The following is an 18,035-nucleotide window of genomic DNA, read 5'->3' as shown; positions in this document are numbered from 1 at the left end:
ATTCTTAGGATACAGCTTACTCTAACACAGTGGGGAAAAGAGACAAAGGAAATGAAAAGCAATAGGAAACTGATTTAAAATCAGTGGTTCTAAATATTTAATTCTAATTAGTGAGGTGGATTTGTATATTAATTTTATTTTTATTAATTAGTTTTACATCAATCACCTAATTTAAAAATGATGCAGTTGTCCTATAAGGTAGATAGAAAATGCATTATCACCAAACTTTTAAAAATTTGGAAGCTGAAGAGAGAAAGGACAAGGCCTAGAACACAGGTATAACAACTTGAAGAATACCAAAGGGTCACTTCTTCCTTACTTTTAAAATAGGATCAAATATGCACACCCATTCAAGCTCTCAGAATTGGTCCAATGCGTAATGAGCTAATGTATATTAATGAACTATATACTCTAAAATATTATCTGTATTTGAGTCCCAGAACTATTGGGTCATCCTTTCAGCACCAAGAACAGTGCCTGACATACACATACCCCCCAAAAATCTGAGAATTAAATAGAAAAAGCATATCTATGAAGACAGCACCCTGCGATATTTTGGAATGCTGTCCATTGCAAAGAATCATAAGTATGTGTTAATTATCCCCTAGATTTCCCTCAATTGTCTATTATACCTGTATTTTTGTTTTCATTGTGAATGAACTTAGGGTAACTGCTTGGTCCTCAGTTGCCTCAGTAAAGCCTTTTCCTAGATTACGTTCATTGAGACAACCTTACTTGGAAAAGACCTTTAAATTTCTGAGTAGACAACCAGCTTACAGGATTAGGACGATTTTCTAGATAGTTGTTTTGGGGACAAGGAACCTTAATGAATTGTGCTCAGATCCAAATTTAGATCTTACTCTCCAACATTATACCTGATCCTTTCCGTGAAGAAGGCATCCATTTTTTTAAAAATTTAAGATGCTACAATTTTACCCTTTTTGCTGAGAGCCAGGAGGCTGAGACCACTTACGCTTTGTCAGCCTCCTGAGTTGCAAAGCCCTGAACTTATTCTAGAAGACTTGGCTCCATGAGCCTAAGAACCATGAGTCACTACCAAAGGTAATTATCACCGTTTCCCTCACTCAGGCCATATTCCTTTGGCTACTCTAAAAATGACAACCGAGTTTCATTTAGAATCTTAACAAGAACTAATTCTATGTCTCCCCTATCATAAAAAAGTACTACCTCTACCCCTTGCTTTCCTTTTCCTCTTCTATTACTTCACTTCTTCCCAAACTTATCAAAATGAACCAGATAGAACGCCATGCCAAATAAATCCCGAGTGTGTGTATATGACAGTGTTTAAGAACTTGGACTCGAAAGTCAGCTCGAGCTGGATTTGAATCTCAGCTCTATTACTAACTCTTTGAATTGGGCAAGTTATTTAATCTCTCTGAGTCTCAGTTTCCCCATCTGAAAAACAAAGAAATGACATTAACTTATTGAAGGTTTGGTGATGATTAAATGACACAATGCATATAAATCACTGAGCACTGTGCCCCAACACACACGGCCTCAGAGTCCTTTCACACATGCCATGGGGGTTTGTATCAGCAGCCTCACAAACCCTCACTGCAGCTTAGTTTTAGCTGTGCTGGAGGCTAACTATCAACTTTTGAAGAGCCACCCAGGGCACCTAAAATGAAATTTGTGTCTGGCCTATAGGTTATATTTGCAATTGGACCATATCTGACATCTATGTGTTTTCACAAGAGGAAATTATAGGCAGTCAGAAACTTATTTTTATTAATTTCTCATAAACTGATAGGCTTTGGCTCCTGCAGGGGTCTGCTTCGGACCAATTCAGCATCACCATAGCATCAAATTCTGTATCTCTATATCATGGCATAATGGTTAAAAATACAGACACTAAAGCCAAATGTCCTGGGCTGAAATTCCACTTCTGCCTTTAATTTCTGTGCAACCTTGAGCAAGTTGCTTGACCTCTCTGTGGCTCAGTTTCTTCAACTGTAAAAATGGGATGATATTAATAGTATCCATAGTGCCTACTTTGCAGCATTTTTGTGAGACTAAAATGGGTTAATATATGTAATGTACTCAGAACAGTGCCCGGCATATAATACGCATTTTATGGTTATGTGTTTACTTTTACTAGCTACTTATAAAGTAAAATGTGATTAATTTATTCTACAAACATTTGCTAATTGGGGATTTTATATCAACACTATACTCAAGGCTAAACGATGATACAGGTCCTGACCATAAGAAACGTGCAATAAAAAGACTTTTTTATGTATATACTATGTATATACATATGTGTGTGTGTGTGTGTGTGTGTGTGTGTGTATAATGTATGTAATATACATCTTTTCCTGGCTGCTGAATTAAAAGGATCATATAAGTGAATTCATATAGAGAAGTAAATGACTGCTCATGCTTAATGTGAAATAAACTTTCCAGAGGCATTTCAATCAGAGATGGTCCTTCCTAGGACTGGACATGGTTAGTGGGGATGAGAATTATCTGGATATAATCATTAGTATCTACTGAGCCCCTATTATATGTAAAGCACTTGTTTTACTCATTGCAGTTTATTCACAAAAGAGCCTAGTTTGCAATTAGACTACATATGTGTGTGTGTGTGTGTGTGTGTGTGTGTATACACATATATATATTAGGATCTTTTGTGGATATATATATGTATGTATATACATATATGTGTGTGAGTACAAATGTATATATATCACATACATATATAATATGTAATATGTATACATATACATGTATACACATATATAACATGTTGAGCCTATAACAATGCTTAACATTTTATAATCTGAGCTTAGCAATGTGTTCCCTTTGGCTCCTTTTCCCCCTGCTTTAATCAATAATAAATGTGATTTATATCTGGACTTACCACTTGGACCAGCCTTGTGTAGGATGGATGCCAAGAAGAGTATCAACTACAAGCATCTCCCCTTAGTTCTTACTGAGGACTCTGCATCAGATCACATTCTTTATTAATCAAATCATTGCCTGAAAGCCAACAGTTATTAAAACTGAAAAACATAAATCAATTCCTAAATCTGTGAATGGAGACATAGAGGAGTACCCTCTATTTGAGAAAACAAAGAACAAAATCATGGCTAATTTGACCTGAATTGTTCAAATGATTTGTAGTTTATAGAATATTATGGAAATGATATTTTAACCTGGATCTAATTCCTGGGAACTGAATAACAAGTTTATGGACAAAGCTGGTGAGGTGGGTGAAAATTCTCTTCACAAGGCACCTGCCATCCTTCTCAGCAGGTTGCTAACACCCCACCCCCCACCCCGACACACACACACACCCCCTTCCCTCACAGGCAGCAGTTCCTTCTACTTTCTCTCCATAATAAACCCTGACCTTAGTTAGCTGGCCTCGAGGCTTCTTCTGAACTGCAAGGTTGAGTTCTAAGTACACCTGACCAACTCCAGACCATGGGAACTCGCAGCTTAATTTACCTGGTTCCAATTTTGCATCTATGCTACCTGACCTTCTCCCTGTGATCTTTGATCCCCTGGCTGTGTCTCTGGAGTTGTCCTTGTTTCAGCCCATTGACAGAAGTGGATTTGTGCTGCCTCCTGAATTAAAGTCAGCTTCTGTCAACTCTTGCAGCCTGAATCTCTATCTCTCCCACGATTCTCAGTTCTTTCTTGTCAACAAGCACTATCACAGTGGTGAGACACTGAACTCTGTCCCAGACTACTAACTTTATCCTTGAGCTCTCCTGGCTGCTGAATTAAAAGGATCATGTAAGTGAATTCATACAGAGAAGTAAACGACTGCTCAGGCTTAATGTGAAATAAACTTCCCAGAGGCATTTCAATCAGAGATGGTCCTTCCTAGGACTGGACATGATTAGTGGGGATGAGAATTATCTGGATATAATCATTAGTATTTATTGAGCCCCTACTATATGTAAAGCACTTGTTTTACTCATTGTATTTTATTCACAAATAATCCTAAAATTAGAGATTTTTACCCCCCATTTTAAAGATGAGAAAACTGAGGTTCAGAGAATTTTCTTTAACAGCAATATATCACACAAAGACCATATTCCTTCCACCTCCTTGGATGAAGGAGCTTTCTTTTTGCTCTTCAATCACACCAACATGAGTGGCGTCCAACCTACCCCCTGGGTAAGGATGAATCTATAAGCAACTATAATGAGCCCAGCAGCACAGATATAGTTTCACTCCTACGAGGGGAATTTCTGATCTATGAAACCAGCCTGCAAGGGAGTCAGCAGCCTGAGTCATCCCGAATTTCATACAATTTATAAAGTGAAAGAAGAAAAGCCAATTACAGTGCTAAATATAAAATGACCCACAAGCTGCACCACCAAATTCTCTGCTGTATATGGCAAACTTCAAATGGGCAAACAGGTCGTTCCTCAACAATGGAAGCTTTTCAAGTTAATTGATTTGACAAAATAGCAACAAATTAACCACTCAGTTGTGTTGCTTTGTTTTTTCATTCCAACAAATGACCAAAGACATGTGCCCCTCTGCCAACCTAGCTTAACTTACCAAAGCAGGCAGTAGGAATTCAAATCAGCAAAGACAATACACAACACAAGTGGCATCAAATTTACACAACTAATTTGACTACTAATGAAAACTGTTTTCTTTTATTTGCCTGCTTTGTGTATTGCTTTGTGTATTCTGGCAAATGGTGCCACTCATTGTTTTGGAATCACAAATATCGAGTTCTCTGATAAGAAAAGATTTTTCCATCTCCATGGGCGTGTTCCAGATAGCTTCTCTGAAAGAAGTTACAGTCATGTGGCCCTTAATGACAGGGAAACATTCTCAGAAATGCATCGTCAGGCCATTTAGGACATCACAGACAACACTTACACAAACCGAGATGGCACAGCCAAATGTGTACAGCATATTACTGTACTGAAAACTGTAGGCAATTGTAACACAATGGTAAATATTTGTGTATCCAAACATATCTAAACATAGAAAAGGCACAGTAAAAATACTGTATAAAAGATAAAAATTGGTGGGGGGTGAGGGATGAGGGTGAGGGGGATCAAATGTATGGTGATGGAAGGGGAGCTGACTCTGGGTGATGAACACACAGTGTGATTTATGGATGATGTGATACAGAATTGCACACCTGAAATCTATGTAATTTTACTAACAATTGTCACCCCAATAAATTTAAAAAAAAAAAAAAGATAAAAAATGGTACACCTGCATAGAGCACTTACTATGAATGGTGCTCTAGGTGACAGTGAGTGGCGAGTGCCTGTGAAGGCCATGGACACACTGTCGACTACTGGAGACTTTATAAACACTGTTCCGCAAGCTCTCCCCCTGCTTCCTCCGACAGGGTTGGAAATAGAACATCGAAGCTGTCAATACTGCTCCATGACAGGGATGTGGTCTGGAAATACTGAGAAGAAACCGACTGGGTAAGGCGTAGATCACCGTAACAGTGACTCTTAGGGGGGAGAGAAAGGTGAGGATCAGTAGGAAGAAATCAAGATGGAAAGATAAAGGAGCAGAGGGGATGGTCATGGCGATGTGTTTTTTTGGCTATTACAGGTTGAAACAGTGGTCACATTAAGGAATGTTGTGGTATTCATTTTATAAAAAAAAGTGGGGGGCGCGTATTGCACATGGAAAAGTTACAAGACTGAGGACTCAATATTTTGACTTAGGAAATTTGTTTTTGGTTCCATTGACCCTATCAGGCACAAAAGGCTCTCTCGGGCATTGAATTGAAGGAAGAAATAAAACTTACCTATGCTTTTCATTACTACAACCTGATACTATTTCCAAAGTATAGGGACAGGCTGACGCCACACCAGCAGGAAATCTCTTGCTCACGTGGCAGTGACATTTAGTACTTATAAGAGCAGCTCCTGTGGACCTTGTACAGGATCCTTGATCCTCAACAAAGAAGTTACCGCAATGTACTCTGAAGACCATCATGCTAGATCTGGGAGGGCTGTCGCCTCCTCTGAATAGGCTCCTCTGTGCTGAACTAGGTCAGTAGCTGACTGATTGGGATGGAATCTGTACACTCAAAATTGAGGGGCTTGAGTGAGAGGGAACCTACTGCCAAGCCCCACAGATATTGCTGTCATCAGAGAAAACAAAAAACCCTTTTGAACCATATGTCTTCCTATTCCTTATAGGGAATTCAGCTCCATGATCATCTTATGGGACCACCATCATATATGCAGTCTATTGTGGAACGAAATGTCATTATACGGTGCATGACTCTTCCCAAATAACTGTTTTAGGTCCTGCATCATTTCAACATAACAAGAGGTGACTTTGGAAAGACAATGAAAATCCCTTTGACTTTAGAAAACGAGTTAATATTTTCAGTTTTTACTCAGAACAGGTTTTAGTAATGTGTGTTTTTAGGCATGATCAGGGAATAGTTATAAACATACATCTGGAAAACATTAACCCAGATATCGTCCTTTAGTTTGGTAGTAGGGCTATGTGTGTCCACATTGGAAATTTCAGAAAAGCCGTCAAAATTCTGAACATTTGATTTCTAATGAACATTAGTTATTCAGCATGTAATATTACATTTTAAATGTAATACTACATGAAAGGACTTATATCCTCCAGGATGTTTTCCCAGCTTAATTCTTCTCAGCTCTGATAATAGCATGATTTATTATTCTCAGATATTCTTTATCTTTTCATTAAATATATCTTCCCTCCTTTGCCCCGCCAATGTGAATAGTACTTAGCAGTGGGCACTGCACTAGGAGGGACTATGGGATTCTGTGGATACTATATGGCTATATTTTGACTGTTACAAGGTAGGGTATTGTTAAGGTTTTCCAGAGAAACACTAATAAGAGATAGATAGATGATAGATAGATAGATAGATAGATAGATAGATAGATAGATAGATAGATAGATAGATAGAGATCTTATTGGTTCTGTATATACGAGTACATATATATTTGTTATAAGGAATTGGCTCACGTGATCATGGAGGTTGCGAAGTCCCACTATCCGCCAAGCTGGAGATCCAGGAAAGCTGGCGGTAGAAATCCCAATCCAAATTCAAAGTCCAGACAGATCACCAAGAGCACTGATGATGTAGGTCCCAGTCTAAAGACAGGAGAAGACCAATGTCTCTGCTCAATCAGTCAGGAAGTGCTTCAACCTTCCTCTACCTTTTTGTCCCGTTCAGGTCCTCAAAGGATTGGAAAATGTCTACCCACATTGCGGAGGGCAATCAGCTTTACTCAGTCTATCAATTCAAATGCTAGTCTCTTGTGGAAACATCCTCACAAACACATTCAGAAATAATGTCTAACTAGATATCTGGGCATCCTGCGGCCCAATCAAGTTGACACATGAAATTAACCAGAAATATACACGTACACTTATATATCTCTACAATTTTTTAGTGGAAAATAACAGTGGACATGTTCTATTCAGTAACACTTGAGGGCCTTGGGCATCCACCATCTATGCTATTTGGGTAAATTGAAAGAGTGTCCGAAGAGAATATTAGTACTTTTGGAGACTTTTCTCTGGCTCCCTTTGTGCAAAGGTGGGGCATGAGTGGGTCAGAAGCCTTTTGTTCACCTTTGTGTCCCAGCTCTGCAGTCTCTTAAAGAATATGGGTCTGATGATAGCTACACTACTGCTCCATACCAGCATGTGTGATCTCAAGTTCATTGCCACTTAGTATTTATCAAAATTTTACTGGGAGTAAAAACGTTCAGTGCAATTGGAAGGGCAAATATTGTCCCTTTCTCTAGATAGTCTAAGATATGCCCCTGAATCAGGGTCAGGTTAATACTTTAAAGGCCCCAAGAACTGAGAAGTTTATGGTATCTCCTCCTTCTATATGCAATTTGAAGTAAATCATTCTTCAAAATTACATAAAACATGAGTGAATGCTAAAAATAAGTCTCTTTTTTCTTGACTTTCTGATTGGATAAGCTCATTAGATATTGTTTGTTGTTCTTGTTGTTGTTGGGCTTTTATTATTATTATTATTGACACATAATTTGCTGGTGCCTAAAGTACTAGCTTAATCTGCCCATGGGGTAACCTAGCACTCTCTAGTACTTAAGCTAGGGAGAGGCACCTAGACTGAGTTATTGGCCCTCACCATCTACCGCTGCTGCCAATAGAACTGATTTTCAGAAATTATTTCTTGGTGAGAGACCATTGAACCCTATCAAGGGATTATTTTAAAGAAAAGCTCATCATCACATGTATCATAAGAATGTTGTCCAGGACACTCTCATAGAGGTCATATATATTTTATAGATTTTGTGAATCATGCAACTACCCAAGTTTCTCTTTCCAACTCAGTAGCTAGAACTCTTAGACCTAAATACGTGGCCACGCATGGCTAGGACATAAATCATTATGACTGATGTCTCTGTCTTCTCATTTGAAGATCCCACCCTGATTTTTCTTCTATCCACTCATTCCACCTACTATCTTCTTATCTTTTTATGTAACCCACCTAAACCCTCTATCAGACAATATAAGTTACATATAAATAGGTTAACTTAACAGCATAATTGGAATTCTTATACATTTCTTCTCCTACACAAGTTGGAATCTTGTGATAGTAACATGTAAAATGTGCTGAATTAATTTTTAAATCTTTTATAACATTGGTTTACTCTAAGTGGTAATATGATGGGTGATTTTTTTTATTAGTTCCTTCTTTATATTTTCTGGATTTCTACAATTACTACATATGTAGCAATTTTATAATCTGTAAAAAATAATTAGATAAATCATTCACAATAGTTCTACTGTATAATTATATAATAATAACATGAAAATCCTTAATTTAGAACTCAGGAGTTTCAGATAAATCAGTGTGACTTTAAATTTCAGTATATGTTTATCTAGCAAATTCAACATTTCATATTTCCCAATAACTCAATATAAATAACCAAATGATTTTAAAATTATGCCGGAGATCTTACATTTTTATTTTAATATTAACAGACTAAAATTTACCTACCATACTGCAAACTTCCATTTTTTTTTTTACAAACATGCTTTGAGTCCTAGATATTCTTTTATGGATATTATGAATAAACTTTATTATGAAAAAAAATCCAATAGTCCAAGTAGGCTGTGATGCTTTGAGTACCCAGGGGAACACCTTTGATTCAGACCAATGAGATGTAAAAAGAAAATGCCATCAGCCCCCATGGAATCCCATGAGCAGTCTGGGAGATGACAAGGTATTCAGTTAACAGAAAAATGTAAAATAAATATCTTCAGAAGTTCCAAAGGCTATAATCTAAATATTTTCAAGACAGAAAAATCACACTTTAATATAAATTTCAGCCTTTTGTCTGCTACAGTACATTTTAAAATCCAGTCTACCCTGTGAATGTTTTGGGTAGGGCTTCAGCCACTAGAATTAGCACTCAGATGACTGACCTAGAAAAGACTTGGGCTAAATCTCAGTCTTAGTGTTATGAATGCCGTGACCAATTAGGTTCTGAATTCCAGCTGTGAATCTGTCGTGAGAAGAGGCAACTGACCATCCCAGAAGAAACCTGAAGAAGCAGAAAGAACACTGGGAGGGAGTTGGAGACCATGCTTTATATGTAGTCCAAGTAATTTTATCACTAGGAGTTTTGGTTTTCTTTTCCATATTATGAGGAGATTGGATTATAAGATCTCTAAGGAAACTTCCACAACTGCAGTTCAATAAATTTCTCAATTAAAAGTGTTCTTTGTCTCCCAGGCTTTATCCAGTAGCCATCAAATGGTCATTAACTCTGGTTACCAGTCATTGTTCTTGTATACGGAAAACTGACCTCATTGGAGTCCCCTTGGATTTAAAATTGCTGGTGATAAACTCCCCAAAATAATTATTCCTGCTACCCTAGAGTGCAGCTTCAATTTATGGCAATTACATATGATTAGTCATAGCTTCCTTATCCCTTTACTCTTTATGGTTTAGCATTCAGAAAGGGCAGTCACTCCAGAAAGTCAATGTGCCATCAGAATAAATATATCTGGGCTTCCAATAAAGAATATCTCTCAATTTTCCCTGATAATTGTGGAGAAAGAACAGGCCCTTGTTTTCTACATCACTAGTAAAATTTCCCACAATTCAGGCTGTTAGAAATTTTGCCAAAAACAGAGAGAGAGAAATAAATTGAAAGAAAATCCTAGAAGACCTTGAGATTAATTTTACGTATTTTATTTTTAAATTATCACTGACAAATATTTCTGTTCTTTGAGGTTTTAGCTGTTATCCTATGGCTTGTCTTTCTGTTTTCATTTCAGCAGATAATTGCCTGCCTGAGGATATTGGTTTTTTTTACAGAGAGAAATTTCTCATATCAAATTTTAAGAGCTTCCTGAAATTAACTCTTGGGTTGCTGCTTTGGCAAAGTCAGGAACCATTCTCTGGTGAAGGCCTATGTGAGGGTGATCTATAGATCTCTCCTTTTTTCCTCATTCACCAACTATGAATATTTGTACTTGCTTTTTTTTTTAAGTCTTTTATTTAATCTTTTTTTAATAATTAATTTGATGGTGTACAAAACAACATAGTGATTACACATTTATATACCTCAGAAAGTGATGACTCCAATAAGTCTAGTACCCCTCTGACATTGTACACACTTATTACAATATTATTGACTATTGTCCCTATGTTGTACTTTATATACCCATGACTATTGTTTTAAATTATAATTGACATTCAACTTCCCTGTCAGTGTTTCTTTTTAAGATTTTATTTAAAAATATAGTTAATAGACAATATTATATTGGTTTCAGGTGTATACCATAGTTATTCAACATTTATATACCTAAAGAAGTGATCACCATGAAAAGTCCAGCAGCCATCTGACACCATACCATGCTATGACAATACTATTGACTATATTTCCTATGCTGTACATTACATCCCTAAGACTTATTTGTTTCATATTTAGAAATTTGGACCTCTTATTCCCCCTCACCTCCCCCCCACTTTTAATTTTTCAATTACAGTTGACATTCAATATCATTTTGTGTTAATTTCAGGTGTATAGCATAGTGGTCAGACATTTATATAATTTTAGAAATGATCCCTCTACCAGTCTAGTTCCCACCGGGCACTATACACAGTTATTACCGTATTATTGACTATCTTCCCTGTGCTTTACTTTACATCCCCATGACTATTTTGTAACTATTAATTTGTACTTCTTAATCCCTTCACCCTGCCCCCCAAACCTCTCTCATCTGTCACCCCCAAGAAATCTAGTCCCCATCTGACACCAAACATAGTTATTACAATATTATTGACTATATTCCTTATGCTATACCCTACATACCTATAACCTCTTTGTAACAACTAATTTGTACTTCTTAATCCCTTCCCCTTTTCTTACCCACACCCTTAGACCCCCTCCTATCTGGCAACCATCAAAATATTTTCTGTATCTATGACTTTGTTTCTGTTTTAATCATTTATTTTGTTATTTAGAGTCCACATACAAGCAAAATCACATTGCATCTGTCTGTCTGACACTCCACTTAGCACAATACCCTTCAGGTCCACCCAAGCAACTACAGATGGCAAGAACCCATTCCCTTCCATGACCGAGCAATATTCTATTGTATATATGTACCACCTCCTCTTTATCCATTACTCCATCCATGGACACCCAAACTGCCTCCCCATCTTGACCACTGTAAACAATGCTGCAATGAACATATGGATTCACATGTCTCCTCAAAGTAGTGTTTTGCATTTCTTCAGATAAATACCAGAAGTGGGATTATTGGGTCCTTCTTTGTCACTTGTTGTAGCCTTTGTTTTAAGGTCTATTCTGTCTTATATAAGTATTTCTACCCCAACTTTTGTTTGTTTGTATGTTTGTTTCCATTTTCATGAAATAACTTTTCCATCCAGCCCTTCACTTTGAGCATGTCTTTTGATCTGAAGTGAGTCTCTTGTAGGAAGCATATATAAGGGTCTTGTTTTCTTATCCATTCAACCCTCATATGTCTTTTGATTGGAGCATCTAACCTATTTACATTGAAAGCAATTGTTGATAGATATGTAGATATTGCCATTTTAGTATTCATAATTTTGATTTCTATCTTAAAGAAGTCCCTTTAACATTCCTTGTAATACTGTTTTGGTGGTGATGAACTCTATCTTTTTCTTGTCCAGAAAGCTATTTATTTGTCCTTCAATTCTAAATGAAGCCTTGCTGGGTAGAGTACCCTTGGTTGTAGGTCCTTTCTTTTCATCACATTGAATATTTCATGCCAATCCCATCTGGTCTGCAAAGTTTCTGTTGAGAAATCAACTGACAATCTTATTGGGGTTCCCACATAAGTTACTAGTTGCCTTTCTCTTGCTATTTTTAGGATTCTCTCTTTGTCTTTAACTTTTGGCATTTTAATTATAATGTGTCTTAGTGTGGGCCTATTTAGATTTATCTTGTTTCAAACTTTCTGTGTTTCCTAGACTTGTATGTTTATTTCCTTCACCAGGTTAGGAAAGTTTTTAGTTATTATTTCTTCAAATAGGTTCTCAATCCTTTGCATTCTCTCTTCTCCTTTTGGTACCTTTATGATGTAAATATTGTTATGCTTCTTGTTGTCCCAGAGGTCTCTTACACTATCCTCATTTTTTTGGATTCATTTTTTTCTTTTTGCTGTTCCCATTGGGTGTTTTCTGCTACCTTGTCTTCCAAATCGTTGATTCAATCTTGTGCTTCATCTAGTCTGCTGGTGATTCCTTCTAGTACATTCTTCATTTCAATTATTGTATTCCTCACTTCTGACTGGTTCTTTTTTTATGTTTCTATGTCCTTTATTATGCTTCCTATCTCTTTGTTGAAGTCCTCATTAAGTTCCTTGTGCGTCCTTATAAGCATTGTTTTGAACTCTGTCTCTGGTAAGTTGCTTATCTCCATTATATTTAGTTTTTTTTCTGGAGTTTTCTCCTATTCTTTCATTTGGGATGTATTTCTTTGCTTTCTCATTTTGACAGCCTCTCTGTGTTTGTTTCTATGTATTAGGTAGATCTACTATGTCTCCCAGTCTTGGCCAGGTGGTCTTATGTAGTAGGTGCCCTGTGGGGCCCTGTCACAGTCTCCCTGGTCACCTGCTGTGGGTGCTTCAGGAGTGTACCTTGTGTGGGTTGTGTGTGCCCTCTTGTTATAGTTCAGCCTTGATTGCTACTGGCACATCAGTGTGTGGGAATGAACCTCAGGATGATTGACTGTGGGGTTTGGTCACATCTACAGTTCACAGACTGCTGTTCAGGGGGCTTACCCCACAAAGTGGGATTTGCCTGAGCCCACTAGAATGGGCTCTAGTGCCTGGTCACACCACCCTTTTCTTGTGCCACTTGTGGGACTAATTGGGTGGTGCTCTGCTGTGGTCTGAGGCCAACCTCCAAATATATTGGTTCTGGGACCTCATGGGAGGTGCTCCAGTGCAGGCCCAGTTCACCGCTGCCTGTGACCAGCCAGAAACCACCTGGAAGGAGCTACAACGTGATCCACAGTTGTTCATTGCCTTTACTAAACCTGAAGGTGCATAGGAGAGGCCACACTGCAAACCATGGATGTCTGTCACCAGTACCAGGCCTGTGATAATTCCACAAAAAGCCAGGACACTCCAAGCCCTGCTACCACATGCTGATTCCCTTAAGGTTCAGCAACTGATAAAGCCTTGTGTGATATGCAAGTTGGGTGAGGCAGGGTCTCAGGGAGTCACTAGAGTGGGAAGAGTTGTGTTCACCAGGTTAATGTAGACTTTAGTTTGGTGCCAGTGCTGAGCCTGGAACTACTCAGCAAAAGTCTCAGAGCATACCGAGGCCAGATGCCACCCTCCTGGGGCCCACAGACACTGCTAGTTTTCCAAGAAAGAGTGCAATGCGGGTGGAGCTGGCTGCTCATTGAGAAAGTGACTCTGGTGCTGGGGAAGTTTGGTGGGGTGGGGTCCCAACAGAGTCAGCAGGGTGGAGCAGAGCTCAGCAGACCAATTCAGATTCAGAGTTGGCTGTGAGGGGGAAGGCTCAATACAGGAAAGATGGCATCTTCCTGCCAGCTGCATGGGAGAAGGCCCCCTCACAGGGAAAATGGGGACTGTCCTCCAGCTCTGCCTCAAAGCCACACCTCAGTCTGCCCCCATGTGCCTCTGATGTCTCCCAAGTCACCATTCCTTTGTTGCAGCCCAGGGTGAGTGCTTGCAAGTGAGTGAGTCTATATGCAAGCCCCTTAAGAGGACATCTGAGTTTATCCCAGCCTTCCTTCCTATCCAGATTGTCAGAATCCCCACTGTTTTTCACAACCAGATGTTGCCTCGGACTAGTACTCTGGTCTGGGGAGCCTAGTGAGGGTCTGGTCTCCCTCACTCCTCTGGGGGGAACCTCCATGGCTGAAGTATCCCTCCTGATTCACAACGACCACATGGAGGTTTGGGGCCAGGCTGTTTCTTATTTCCATCTCTCTTACCAGTCTAAACGTGGCTTCTTTATATCCTTAGTTACAAAGCTTCTGTTCAGCTAGACTTCAGATGGTTCTCCAGTTTGATTGTTCTATAATTTAGTTGTAATTTTAATGTGTTCGTGGAAGGAGCAGGCACAGTGTTTATCTACTCTGCCATCTTGGATGTCTTTGTACTTGGTTCTTGATGATACTGCAGAGCTTATTGGAAAAATGAAACTTCATGCACAAAATTGAAATAAGATGTTTAGTTATACATTTTGCAAATCTTTTCCTTCCATGTGTGCTACTAAACTGTAGAAAAACTTTAAGCCAGCACAGGTAAAGTAGCAAAGAATAGGTGCTACATAAACATCTGTTAATGGGATAAATAAATGAATGAACACATGAAAGGATGTCATTGACATCTTTTAAATAATGGCAAAAAACACTCTCACCACACATAGATCTATAATAAGAACTATTTGGTTGGTCAATAAAGCAAACATATTTTAATTTCCAAATTAACTTTCAGTATTTTTGATGGGATTGTTACTGTTTATCATAAATAAATATGTAAAATTTCTGACCATTTTCAGATTGGATATCTACAATTTTAGGTCTTCATAGGGGTAAGGACTAGAGTATTTCAACTATCATAAAGAAGCGACTATGTAGCTGAAAGAGATCCTAAAGATCATTTTACTCCAATGGACCCTAACCCACTGTCCACAGGCCAATTGTAGTCCAGATATCCCTTTGTGTTCTAAAATTGTGATTTGAAAGCCTCTAGTCAGGGCCTGAACTTTGGGTTCTACATGGGCCTCGGTATCATTGTCTTTAACAAACATTCCATATTCCACACTGCTGCCGTCAGCATTTGCATTTGTGATTTCTGATTTAGGACAGCACCCTTAAGGCTGTGACAACTAAAGTTCAAAGAAAAGCATCAAAGTTGAGTGAGGATTAGAGCAGAGCCTCAGGTTAGACTGTAGTCCAAATATTGCTTATGCCAAATAAGCACTAATAGTTTGCTTTTCAAACAGCTGGAGAAGAGCTAAAAACTTTTGAATTTTGGTCCACATGTGATATATAAATTAGATTTTAAAACAGAGTTTAATTAACTTCAGAGGAAATTAGGCCCAAAATGGCCATTACTTGCTTAGGATCACATAACAACAAAGGGCAGAGCCACTGAACTGTCAACAGTGCTGGGTAACCCAATAAGCATGGTCAGTAGTGTCCCAGGGCTGTGGTTCTCATTTGGGGGTGATTTTGCCCTCCCAGGGGACATTTCACAATTTCTGGAGACACTTTCATTTGTCACCACCACAGGAGAGGTCATACTAGCATCTAGTGGGAAATGGCCAGGGATGCAGCTAAACATTCAATAATGTACATTACAGCCCCCCCACAACAGGGAATTATCAGGCCCAAAATGTCAATAGTGTAAGGCTGAGAAATCCTATTCTAGATAATAAAGCAAGGAAGAACATCAAAAAAATTTTTTTTGGAGGGGGTGAAAAGGACGGTGGGATGTGATAAATGAACATATAAAAGTCTTAATACATCCCAGTCTCTTGATCTCTGATACATGAATTTTTATTATTCTATACTTAGCAAGTGTGCAAAATGAAATTAATGGAAGAGAATTAATATTTTGAAGACAATCAGGCAAGCACAAAGTAGGACGGACATAGACTCTGAAGTCAGACTCCTGAGGTTTAAATTCTGCCTCTATCTTTTCCTAACTTGGGCAAGTTATTTAACATCACTCATCTCAGAGCTTTCCCACACTTTCTTCATCTGTAAGATGAGGGTAATAATGATACCTTCCTCATAGGAGGATTAAATTACCTGTCACATGCCAGTGCCTAAATACCGTGTTTCCCCGAAAATAAGACCTAGCCGGACCATCAGCTCTAATGCGTCTTTTGGAGCAAAAATTAATATAAGACCCGGTCTTATTTTACTATAATACAAGACCGGGTCTTATATAATATTTTATTACATTCTTATTTTCGGAGAAACACGGTACATAGCATTTAGTAACTGTTAGCTAAAATCACTGTCTAATTCCATCTCCTGCTCTCTCCCCAAGATGGTAGTACTAGTCTCCTAGCTTTACAGATGAGATAACTAGAGTTCAGAGACTGTCTGGTAGCATTGGCAGCATCAGCCTCTTCAAAGTGGACTGGGGATGCAATAGACGGTAGACATATCTCAACCACCACCTCCCCAAAACACCACAATGGTGCTCTCTCTTCTCCTCCAAACAGGTACACACTTCACAACAAGAAGCCTCTAATTACAACCTGAAATCTCTCTCCAGGACATGCTGCTCACAATTTGTATTTTAATTTTTTAAACAAAAACCTGTAACATTATATATTGTTTCAGAAGAAATAAAACTTCTCTCTCATAATTTATCACTTATTCCATGCACTGTAATATTTCATGTTCTATCAAATTTTAGATGATAATACTTCCCCACAATTAAGTGACTAATTACAAATGGAAACATATTTAGCTTTACTGGGAAGAAACCTCGTTTACATTCCCTTAACCAAGTGATAAAAGTTAACATACCAATACTGGGACAAACTCCATTTGCCTCCTAATATCATGCACTGAGGACTCGTCCCTTAAATTACATTCCTGCCAAACAAAGCATAAAACATCAGGCACACTGAAATTGGCCTATGCAGTTCAAAAATATCAAGGTCATAAAGACAAAGAATGGAAGAGGCATTATTCCAATTTAAAAAAAAAAAAAACATAAAGAGACATGGCAATTAAATATAATATGTTATCTTGGATTGGATACTGTGCCAGAAAGGACAATAGCTATAAAGGGCTTTGTTAGAACCATTGCTGTAATTTAATATAGACTTAGATTACACGAGGCATTAATTAGATCAGTGTATAATTTTCTTATGTTGGTCTTTTTACTGTAGTTAGGTAAGTTTAAAACTTATAAAGGATTACAAAACAAAAAGTGTTTCTCCATGTAATTGGGATGTTTTTCAGTGTTTTAAGAGAGGATTATAGCCTGATTGTAACCTGCAGAAAGAGCATTTTCATGCTAAGCTTCAGACACATGGAATAAATTACTTAAAGTCAGTGATGTTTCATCTTATACAAGGGGTTAAATGTTAAAGTCAATTGATATCTTGTAATGTCCAAAACACCCTTGGAGGGCCTTTACTCTTTCAAGAAGACAGTGCAGTACTAGCTTTCAGTGAGTCCAGCCCAGACAGCTTCTCCTCCAGTTCTGTTTGCTGTTTCTTTCATACAACCCCAGATGGAGATGTTTAAGGACCACAGTTTAACTTAAAAAAAAATAATACTTCCAAATCATTTAAACACTTGGACCATCACATCACAAAAAGGCTTTGTGATTATCTGTTTACATTCACCTGAGTAGTAGTGCTCCCAAAATATTCTTTAAGTTATTTGGGTTCATTTGTGGCAGGAAGCTATGCTGATGTGACTTGGAACTTTGGGGAGAAATGTGACTTGAAAGAAATCAGTAGTCTGTGCAAACAATTCTATACTCACAGAACTGGAAACTGCAAATGTATTCCTTGTGGGCGG

This window comes from Rhinolophus ferrumequinum, chromosome 16, assembly GCF_004115265.2.
Source record: "Rhinolophus ferrumequinum isolate MPI-CBG mRhiFer1 chromosome 16, mRhiFer1_v1.p, whole genome shotgun sequence".
Lineage (NCBI taxonomy): Eukaryota > Metazoa > Chordata > Mammalia > Chiroptera > Rhinolophidae > Rhinolophus > Rhinolophus ferrumequinum.
This window is presented reverse-complemented; position numbering follows the sequence as displayed.